The following is a 12,400-nucleotide window of genomic DNA, read 5'->3' on the forward strand; positions in this document are numbered from 1 at the left end:
CATTGAAAAGGGCCCGTCGAGCATCTCCCCCACGGGAGATGCTCGACGGCGATTGAATATCCCCCTTAGTCCGTGATTCAAGGAGTCTATAAAATCTGTTGAATTGTCTGTTTTGTTAGACTCGTCACATCATGTGGTTCCTCCACAATGCTGCCATACATGTGCTATCTGCTGACTACACATGTGATGTCCTTCTGCAGTAACTTGCTGGGGTCCTGTAATTTCATTTTACTGCCTAATGGGGTCTCAGAGCAAAATAGTTTAAGGACCCTTGATCTAGTTAGATCGATTAGAAAATGCCCTGAAATTGCCCCCTGTGTAGGCCCTATTAGAGTAAGTTTCATGTACAGGTTGAGTATCCGTGTATCCACGGTTTTTGGAATAATTAATATATTATTTTTTTACCCCCCCCCCTCTTTTCATACTTACCAAGTCCCTGGGCGTCCACAGTAGGCCTCCGGCATCTTCTCCAGGGCCTCCAGCGGTCCCAGGAATGCATTGCGCGAGCGCCGGTGACTTAACCGGTGCGTGCGCACACCCGCGCAATGCATTCCTGGGACCGCTGGAGACCCAGAGAAGATGCCGGAGGCCTGCTGTGAACGCCCGGGGACTGCGTGGACACTGAGGGACTACTGGGGACAGGTAAGCAAGCCTGAAAAATTATTCTAAAAACCGAAAAAATCCCTTATCCGGAATGCTCGTGGTCCCGTTGCATTTCGGATAAGGGATACTCAACCTGTGCTGGGAAAAAAAATGACACACATATGAAACTTTATCATGATATTGGTCTCCACATTTCTGGGATTTATCTACAGCAGTGGTTCTCAAACTCTGTCATAGTTCACGTTTTCATGGTCACTTCACCCGGTAGGTGCACTCATTGCTCACTGACATTTTAAAAGAGCCACGGGTGGAGCTAATTATTTCACTTGATTTTGTGAGATGACCTGCAAAACATGCACTGTGTGGGATCCTGAGGACAGTCTTTGAGAACCTGTGGCGTAGATCAGGGGACCTCAAACTATTTTGCTCTGGGACCCCCTCAGACAATAAACATAATTACAGGACCCCAGCAAGTTACTGCAGAAGGTCATCATGTCACATGTGTAGTCATCATGCAGCATGTATCATCTCCCCCCCCCCCCCCCCCCCCCCCCCCCCGCCTCCCCTTAGCTTCAACCACCCTGGCAAAGATAAAACATTTTCAGACAAGTTATCCTATATTATACTATACTCTATCATATTATGTATGTTATTCCCAGTATTTGTCACTGACCGCTGAACAGGTAATCATATCATAGGACAGACCCTTCTAAATGCTCCAGTGGTCTTTTCCATAGCCCACACCCCGGCCCATGACTTGGGAAGCTAATAATAATATAGTATATGTCAATAGGAGCCCCACAGTACCAAGTGTGTAATCCCATATTATGGATGCTGTTCCCAAGATATGTCACTGCACCATGTGTGTAATCTTATCATTTGGATGTTATTCCCGGTATATGTCACTGAGCGCCCCACAGTACCACGTGTGTAATCCCATATTATGGATGTTATTCCCAATATATGTCACTGAGAGCCGCACAGCACCATGTGTGTAATACTATATTTTGGATGTTATTCCCAGTATGTTACCGGCAGCACCACGTGTGTAATCCCCTGTTTTCTTGTCCGGTAGCTGGCGTGGACATGGGCTCCGGTTAGGGACTCCACTAGACCACCGGGGACTGAGTGTAGGCCAGGGCCGGGGACCTATTTCCTAAGGCTCATAGCTCCGGTGGGGGAAGTCCAGCAAGGGGAGGTGGCGCTTGGCTTACAATCCCTCCCCCAGCTTTGGTGCCATTCTCTCAGAGATTTTCTGGCCATTAGCTGCGTAACGCTGTGCCCCTCTCAGACCAGCGCCATTTCCAGAGGCACAGAGTCTCCACAGTCCGGCTCTCCCCTGTGAAACAGGCAAAGTAGATTACTTTCACAGCAACCCTAAATCCCACTTGCTCCATAGAGCTTAAGCGGTTGATAGCAGGTTTGATGGCTGATATTAGGCTATTGTGTGTGTGACCTTGTGCTAGTTCTATCTTTCACTGTCCGTGTAAGCTTTCCTCTCATATATTGAGGTGCTGCCTCATAGGTCACATTCACGCAAGTGATATCACTCTAGTTTTTTTTTTATGAATTCTCCTATTGTGCGCTGTGGGTGATATGTCCAAACGGGGCCGCACTCAGACAGAGGGCTGTATTCAATGTGAATACCGACAACGTGAAGCGGTATTCAACGAGTCAGGGGCTCGCTGCCCCTGACTGGCGAATATGAGTCTCCCTGCCTGCCCCAGACCGTTTGTGGGGGGGAGGTGGGCTCCCTGGGTGCCAGGCAGCACAGGCTGCCCGCCGGGGGTACCAGCAGGGGACCGCGTATATTCACTACACCCGATCATGAATATGTAATGATCGGGTGAAGTGAATATATGAATATCTATTGAGCGGCTTGGCTCCTGTGCCCCCTGCTGGCTGCTGTGTAAAAAAAAAAAATATATATATATATATATATATATAATCTCCAGAGAAGGATCCGGCACCCAGGACTTAGGATGAGTCCAGGGATATAGCTTGCCCTGGTGCCATTCAAGGGGCCTTACAGCCCGTGTAGACAGTTAGTAGAAGAAGGGCACTCAGGGACTAGAGAAGCAGGTGAACGTAGGACAATTTATTGCCTGGAGTCTACGTTTCGGGGTCTCCCCCGTCGTCAGGACAAAACAATAATGTAAAATACAAACAGTGATGAGGTGCATTTAAGTGATCTCAGGTACTTACCCCCTCCTACAGCCATCATGCACTCACTGGGCCTGCAAGGCTCACTTCCGTGGTGGGACGCACAGTGATGACATCTGCATCATGCAGAGGCGTACGTCAAGGACATCTGACTGGCACGCTCAGGCGGTCACGTGGGGCGGGCTGTGGGGGCGGTACAGTGCACAGCAGATACAGCACATAGTCATAAATACACAAAAGAAAGAATAAATAACTGTAAAGAGACTGTGCAGTATGTAAGAACAGCATAACATCCATTAACGCACACTTAATGAGGGGATGTAATCACACGTGAAATTTCAACAACCTAAAACGTGGTGACATACTGGCATCTAGTGGACAAATATAAGAATTACAGGTGACTGTACGAAATGATAAAATATGGCTTATGGTGACCTTGCTAATTAAGCAAAGGGAAAGCCAAATGTTAAAAAGCATATGCATGCGGCTGCATATGGTGCACAAACCGGCTGTCTGCCCACATACCAGTGGGATATTTGTGGCTGGTATGAAAAGGGTATGGAATCAGCTGGACCAGGACTGGCCGCTTACATGTGTCTGGATGGGAAAAAGAAGGTGTACACAAAGGCACTCAACCTCTCTGAAAAATGTAGTTGAGGACAAAAGACATGTAACTAGACTCTGTGGCCAGATCTCTGGAATAGTGCTAGCAGTGTATGCTCCAACATGTATTGGGGTTCACAAAAAATTGTGTAGCCCCAAACTGTCATTAAGGCCTTTAGGTGTCAGCGTATCAAGCTTAAAAATCCATTGGGACTCTAGCTGGAGGAGTTTTTTAGAACGGTCCCCACCTCTAAGTGAGGCTGGGACGTGGTCCACAATTCTGTAACGGAGCATGGCCATGTTGTGCTTGGCCATGGCAAAGTGCCGTGCTACCGGCTGCTCACTGTTGCCAGACCTGCTTACCTCCACTACCTGCGTGGGAACATCCCTGCATTCCGCATTAATATTTCTCCCCCTAGGCTTAGGGGTAGAGGTAAAGTGCAGCAGCCGTCGCCTCCTGCCTGACCACGCTGGTTCCCTGACTGAGTATGTCAACTACTGCACCAGAATTTCCAGCCGCTGCAGCATATGTGCTTCAATGTGACAATATAGACCATTTCAGCTACTCTGAAGCTGAGGTCGAAGACATCCTGTACAAAGACTCTGCATTTGATGAAACCGTGATAAACACCAATGAAGACATTTTCAAGGAGCTGTTTAAATAAAAAAAAACGCGAATTGGACTTCCTTTACCACGGACGGACTTTGTCCGATTATTACAGAAACAAGCAGATTCCTAGGGGATTCAGGGTGCACAATACCCCTACCATAGGGAGGTACTCTGTCCCCTTCTGCAAAAAGTGGATTTCCATACTGAATAAATGTTCTATGGACTTGATCCTGCTTGTGATTGAGGAAACAAAAAAAGAACATTTACTCACCACTACCAAAATAGACATCTTTGAAACTACCAATTTACCAGCCTTGGTGGCAGATCCACAGACCAAGTGGCTTGAAAAACTCCAAGGCCAATTGGAGTCGTATAAAACAGAATTACTCCGGTTCAAAAAAGAAAAATTGAAAAAAGTGCAAACGGACTACGAACAGCACGCAGTGTACCCCTGGTTGGGCAACACCTCTAGGCAGCCCGCTCGAGGTAGACCCGGGGGACGCTTTAACCAACGGTAACGTCCACAGCACTCAAGCACTTCGGGCAGTGAGACTGACTCCACGTATAGGCGAGGTCCCACCACCACCCGCGGTCCAAGCCCTTTAGGGGTCACCACCAGGACCGGGGGCAAAACCGGTCAAAAAGACCAACCAGGCGAGGAGGCCAAAACCGCCGCAAAAACAAAGCGCAAGCCTCCCAGGGGAGCACGGACATAATCTTCAACATCTCGTCCACCCCACTGACAGACCCAGAAATGCAGGTCCTCAGTCGGGGATTATCATTTGTCCCCACCAGACATCCAGACAGGTTTCGCTGGAAAGTGGACACTTTCAAGCTACACCGCAACCTTAAGCTTAAGGAATTCTTCTCAAAACAGGTGGCAGCACCACCGGAAGATGCCCTACCACCAGCCATCAAAAATCTGGGACTAAGATCAAGATTTGACCCCCAGTCTACGAATGCATCTATTAAAACTTTCTCTCGACTATTAGACACAGCACTCCCTGATTCCCCTCCACAGGTATTTCCCAATCTACCTTCTACAGAGCGAGCAGCCCTTAAAGATCTAAGCCAGCGCACAGACATAATCATCCGCAGTGCGGACAAAGGGGGAGCTATAGTAGTGATGGACACCAGCTACTATAGGGGGGACTGCTATCGCCTTCTACAGGACGGCAACACTTATGAGAGACTGCTAGGGGACCCCACCCCCAAGTTCAAACTTATTTTGGACAAATTGCTGTCCACAGCTATGCAAGATGGCATTATTTCTGAGGTGGTTGGTAAAAAATTGTCCACAGCATTCCCGGTTACCCCAATATTCTACACCATTCCTAAGATACATAAGGACGCACAGCGTCCCCCTGGCAGGCCTATCATCTCTGCCAGGGGGTCGCTGTGTGAGCCTATTGCGGTTTACCTCGATACATATCTACAGCCGTGTATCCAAAGTCTCCCCACCTATTTGAGAGATTCTTCATCTCTACTTGAAAAGTTTCTTGTCACGGTTCCTCAGATGCAAGATGTCACCCTAGCCACTTTAGACGTGACAAGTCTTTATACCTGCATCCCACATGCCGATGGATTGCAGGCAGTGGCATCACTGATCACAGATAATCCATTGTTTCATGGCTCTACCATTAACTTTTTTGTTGACTTATTGAGCTATACCCTGTCACATAATTATTTTTATTTTGATGGCAGCTACTATCTGCAAAGGACGGGGTGTGCTATGGGATCCCCAGTAGCCCCGTCCTTTGCAAATGCCTACATGTGGCAAGTAGAAAAATATCTCATTCTCAATAATGTCAGTGTGGAGCCTAACATTGACCTCTACGTACGCTATATAGATGACCTCTTCCTGTTATGGAAAGGTCCCATCCATCCCCTTGAAGAGTTGGTGGCCAACCAGAACAGGTCAGGTAACCCTGTCAAACTCACTTTAACCACCAGTACCACCTCCGTAGCGTTCCTGGACATCTCAATTTCCATCCACGATGGCACACTCCACACGTCCCTCTAGGTCAAACCTACCGACCGCAACACATTGTTGCGGCATGACAGCTTCCATCCTCGCAATACAGTTAAGAGCTTACCCTACTCCCAGTTTTTAAGGGTGTGTAGGGTTACTGATACGCTGGAAGAAACAGAAATTCAACTAGACCGCATGATCAAAAAGTTTGCAGAGAGAGGGTATCCCTTACAGGACCTCAAACAGGCCAAACTTAAAGCTCTGGCACAAGATCGGAAAACGTTAATCATGAATACCTGTCCCAAGGCCAAACAATTCAGCATCCCCTGGGTCCACGAGTATAGTACCACGAGTAACACAATATCCCGCAAAGCCAAGCAGTGGTGGGAGATCGTAAAAACAGACCCGGATATTCCCATTTTTAAAAAATCTAAGCTCATGCCCAGCTACAAAAGAGGCCCTAATTTAAGAGACCTGCTCATTAAAACAGAAATCACCAACTTCGAAACACAAACCCGCAACAGTAGAACTGGCAGAACAGGGTGTTACCGATGCCTGGGGTGCACCACTTGCAGCTACCTAGTGAGCTGCAAAGAGATAGCCCATCCTTTCTCAGGCAAAAAATTTAAAATTAAATGGCCCCTGACGTGTACCACCGACCACGTTATTTATGTTATCCAATGCCCGTGTGGGCTTAACTACGTCGGGAAAACTGACTGCGCCTTTAAGGTGCGCATGGCACAGCACCGCAGTGCAATTAGGGCAGCCTTGCAGTCTGGCAAAAGTGAGCAGCCGGTAGCACGGCACTTTGCCATGGCCAAGCACAACATGGCCATGCTCCGTTACAGAATTGTGGACCACGTCCCAGCCTCACTTATGCCCCTTTCAGACCGCACTTTGTAAACGGTATATTGCCGTTTTTTTACCGTTTTAAAACGGTAATCTGTGCGGTCTGAAAGGTGCAGGACCACTTAACCGGTTAGAAAATACCGTTTTTTCTAACCGGTTAAAATGCAGGGTCCTACCCGTTTCAGAACCGGTATTTTAGGCTCAAAATCGGTTCTGAAACGGTACTTAGGACCCAGCCAATGTATAGGGGCAGCCATTTTCCAAAAGTCACTTTTCTTATAAGAAAAGTGACTTTTGGAAAATGGCTGCCCCCATACGAAAGACAGTTTTTTTAAACAGGTTTTCCTATGGGGCAGCCATTTTCTGAAAGACGCTTTTTTTCATAAGTGCTTCCGACCATACAGAACTGCAGTGCCGGGATCCACAACGGAGGTACCGGCTGCACGGGGGGTAGGGAGGGAGGGGGGGCGTCGACACGCGCGAGGGGGTGTCGACACGCGCGGGGGTGGATGTTGACACGCGCGCGGGGGGAGGGGGGAGCGGGGAGCTGCACGGAGGAGAGGGCTGAAGGCTGCACTGGCTTTGACCCTGTATTTGGAAAGTTTCCAAAAACGGGTCTGCCAGTGTAAAAAAATCGGCATTAAGAGCTGCGGTGTGAAAGGGGTTTTATCTGGCAGACCCGTTTTTGGAAACGTTTTTAAATACAGGGTCAAAGCCAGTTTTGCGGTCTGAAAGCAGCATTAGAGGTGGGGACCGTTCTAAAAAAAACTCCTCCAGCTAGAGTCCCAATGGATTTTTAAGCTTGATACGCTGACACCTAAAGGCCTTAATGACAGTTTGGGGCTACACAATTTTTTGTGAACCCCAATACATGTTGGAGCATACACTGCTAGCACTATTCCAGAGATCTGGCCACAGAGTCTAGTTACATGTCTTTTGTCCTCAACTACATTTTTCAGAGAGGTTGAGTGCCTTTGTGTACACCTTCTTTTTCCCATCCAGACACATGTAAGCGGCCAGTCCTGGTCCAGCTGATTCCATACCCTTTTCATACCAGCCACAAATATCCCACTGGTATGTGGGCAGACAGACGGTTTGTGCACCATATGCAGCCGCATGCATATGCTTTTTAACATTTGGCTTTCCCTTTGCTTAATTAGCAAGGTCACCATAAGCCATATTTTATCATTTCGTACAGTCACCTGTAATTCTTATATTTGTCCACTAGATGCCAGTATGTCACCACGTTTTAGGTTGTTGAAATTTCACGTGTGATTACATCCCCTCATTAAGTGTGTGTTAATGGATGTTATGCTGTTCTTACATACTGCACAGTCTCTTTACTGTTATTTATTCTTTCTTTTGTGTATTTATGACTATGTGCTGTATCTGCTGTGCACTGATTGTTTGTACCGCCCCCACAGCCCGCCCCACGTGACCGCCTGAGCGTGCCAGTCAGATGTCCTTGACGTACGCCTCTGCATGATGCAGATGACATCATCACTGTGCGTCCCACCACGGAAGTGAGCCTTGCGGTCCCGGTGAGTGCGTGATGGCTGTAGGAGGGGGTAAGTACCTGAGATCACTTAAATGCACCTCATCACTGTTTGTATTTTACATTATTGTTTTGTCCTGACGACGGGGGAGACCCCGAAACGTAGACTCCAGGCAATAAATTGTCCTACGTTCACCTGCTTCTCTAGTCCCTGAGTGCCCTTCTTCTACTAACTGTCTACACGGGCTGTAAGGCCCCTTGAATGGCACCAGGGCAAGCTATATCCCTGGACTCATCCTAAGTCCTGGGTGCCGGATCCTTCTCTGGATATATATATATATATATTTTTTTTTATTAAATATATATTCATGTGCTTACAGCACATGAATAAAAATAGCATGCCCCTCCTCAGAATAAAATTCCAGATTTTTTGACACCAAATGTAAAAAACAAAACACTTTATTTTAAAAGTTCACATTCCACTTCACCATAAAAAGATAGCGATTGCTACTCGGTGAATCATGGCGAAAAAAACCTTCAAATGTATTCGCCATCTGGTCATTGAATCGGGTGATTCACCGTTTTTGACAAAAATTCGCCTTACAGCACAAAATCGCCATAAAAACCTGGCAAATCAGGCTCATTGAATAACGCCCAGAGTCTCCCCAGCTTCTGTCCTACAGAGGCTGTGCAGCAGGATGTTATCCAGGACGGGTTATGTGTCAAATGCTTTCTCCCCCTGGTCAGCCCTCTGCCACGGTGGTTTCACCACAACCCCCCTGGGCAGCCTTTCAGCAATTATTAGGTACTCCAGTGGATCGCTTTCCGCCATCCGTTGCACCCCCTGTAGTCCAGCCCCCTTCACCTTAGGTGGATGACCACGGTGCAGACCTTGCAGCAGACTACGGTTGCTATGCAGAAGCTGCTGCTCAGCCAACCAGACCTGTGTTAACACCATTGCTGTCGGTAGTTCAGGATGATACTGATGATGAAGGGAATAATTATAATAATGACAATGCTGATGATCTTAATCTTGATGATGATCCTATGCCCACTGATACTCCTGCTTCTCAAGAAGAAACACCTGATGTGGCAGCTCTCATTCATGCTATCCGTGAGGTCCTTTTAACAGACTCTGAGGAGCCTGAACCTACTGCTAAGTCCAGAGATGTCTTTAAAAAGCAGAAAGTCTTTAAGGCCCAATTTCCTCACTCTGATCACTTGACAGAGATCAGGACAGATCAATGGGAAGCTTTGGGGAAAAAGTCAAATATTACCAGAAAATTGCTGTCCAGATATCCTCTTCCCCATGGGAGAATCTGCCAGCGGTTGATTCACATGTGACAAGGTTAATAAAGCCTTCTGTCCTCCCAGTTACCTCTGGGTCAGTCCTTAAGGATCCCACAGACAAACACTTAGAGCAGTCTCTTAGGGCCATGTTTTCTTTTTCTGGCGCAGTCCAGAGACCCACTAATGCAGCTACCTGGGCTGCAAAAGCCATTTTGCCTTGGGTCCAAACAGTGGAAGATGAGCTCCCGCTGTATGCTTCTGAGGGTCAGATAGGCACAGACTCTCCACCACTCCAAGGGAGTGTAAACATTTTAAATAACCTTTTTTTCTTACAGGTCACACTAAAGCTTGCATATCATACCTGCAATTTGGCACGCATACTTATTTTGATTTATATTCACCATACTGATATTTATTTTATTTCTCAATTTTTTTGATCATTTATTTTTATTCTATCTTTATTTTTATTTTCAATTTTATTTATTTATTTTTATTCTTTTTCTACAAATATTTTTTACCCTCTCCTGCCTGGACCAGTCATATCACACACCCCCTTTATTATTTTTAGCACTCCTAGCACCAAACCCTTGAAGTACTTTGTTATATTGGAGCAGCTTACCAATCAGAGCGCGGTCACCAAACAAAAAAAACATGCTTCTGAGGATGCCAAAATACAGTATGTGTACACCACATAAGACAGAGGCGGCATTGTATATCATGGAGGCCATGTCTGACGCGGGCTCCTTAGCAGCCAGGGCGTCTGCCAGTTCTGTTCAGGCCCGCCGCATTATCTGGCTCAGCCAATGGCAAGCAGATGTGGAATCCAAGAAAACCTTGGACTTACTGCCCTTTAAGGGTGAGAATTTGTTTGGAGAGGAGCTTAAGATTGTAGCCTCTCTCGCAGCTGCCAAGACTGCTTGTCTTCCTACAGTTCTGCCGCAGAAAGCTAGTACATCTTCCTTTCGCCCCCAGGGTAAGGCCAGAGGGCAGTCCTATGTTAGGAATGCCCCTCCCAATAAAGCGGGCAAAGCCCAAACCGGCCTGGGCCACTAGACAGGCCCCTGCCAAACCATCTGCATGACGGGACATGCCTCCCGCAGGGGGATCCTCAGGTGGGAGGCAGACCTCCACTTTGCTCCCCAATGGCTATCTACAACAACAGACGCCTGGGTGAGGGAAGTGGTGTCCCGGGGATACTCCATAACCTTCATAAAGCCTCCTCCTCAAAAGTTTTTTTTGCACGGGTCTTCCTCACGATCCACACAAGGCAGAGCATTTGTTAAAAGTTCTGCAGTCCTTGTTACAGTCTCGGGTCATTGTCACAGTACTGACACTCGAAAGAGGGCGTGGTTGCTACTCCACTCTGTTCCTGAAATGGAACATACAGACCCATACTAAACCTAAAGTCACTAAACAAGGTAGTAAAAGTGTCAAAGTTCCGGATGGAAACTTTGAGGACAATAATCCTGGCTCTGGAAGCATGGTCTCATTAGACATCCGGGACGCATACCTGCACGTCCCCATTTTGCCGGCACACCAGAAGTACCTCAGGTTTGCCATTCAAAATCGCCATTTCCAATTCCAGGCCCTTCCATTTGGCCTGGCCACAGCCCCACAGGATTTTTACGAAAATCATGGCAGTGATGGCGGCACATCTTCACCAGAGGTGTCCTGAGTCTTCCCATACCTGGACAACCTCCTATTGGTGGCAAAGTCTCAGGAGGTTCTGTTACCGCACCTGCAGATAACAATTACAACTCTTCAGTCTCACGGCTGGCTCCTGAATTGGGAGAAATCCTCCCTGATCCCTTTGCAGCAAATGTTGCATCTGGGCGCTCTCCTGGACACTCGATCATTGCGGATGTTGCTCCCCATGGACAAATGCATTTCTCTGCAACACAGGATTCGGATGTTCCTTCAAGCTCCACAAGTCTCCATTCACGGGGCAATGAGAATTTTGGGCCTGATGGTATCGACATTCGATATGGTGGAGTGGGCACAGTTCCATTCTCGTCCCTTACAACAGCTCATTCTGAGGAAGTGGGACAGTCTTTCTCACCACATCAGGTCCACCTTCCTCTCATTGATTCCTCAGGTAACGGAGTCCCTGCAGTGGTGGCTCCAAATGGAACACCTGTCCCAAGGACGTCCGTTCTGGTTCACAGAGTGTACGATTCTCACTACCGACGCCAGCCTTCGAGGCTGAGGAGCGGTAGTAGAATCCCGATCCTTGCAAGGCGTTTGGTCTCCTCCGGAAACTCGTCTCTCCATCAATATCCTGGAACTATGGGCAGTCCACAACGCCCTGATTCAGTCGCTGGACCTACTCCAAGGGAAACCTGTGCAGATCAGGTCGGACAACGCCACTGCGGTGGCATATATCAACCGCCAGGGAGGTACCCACAGCAAAGCTGCTCTCCAAGAGGTGTCCAGGATCCTCACCTGGGCGGAACAACATCTTCTGGCCCTGTCAGGAGTTTTCATCCCAGGTGTTCTAAACTGGGAGGCAGAGTTCCTGAGCCGACAGGACATTCACCTAGGGGAGTGGTCAATCCATCCGGAGAGCTTTGCACTCCTGACAGGCCGTTGGGGTCAACCAGACGTGGACCTAATGGCGTCCAGACACAACAGGAAAGTGTTTATACACAAAGAATTAGCAGCGCTCTTATTTAATGATGAGTGAATACCACTTAAATTGATATATTTTAATAATAAAAGTTGATACTCATTAAATACTTAGATTGCACCTTAGTGCAAGATAACAAAATATACAGTACATATAAAAAGTGCACAATGACATAAAAAAACACAACAA

The sequence above is a fragment of the Crinia signifera genome, chromosome 3, assembly GCF_055691185.1.
Source record: "Crinia signifera chromosome 3, ASM5569118v1, whole genome shotgun sequence".
Lineage (NCBI taxonomy): Eukaryota > Metazoa > Chordata > Amphibia > Anura > Myobatrachidae > Crinia > Crinia signifera.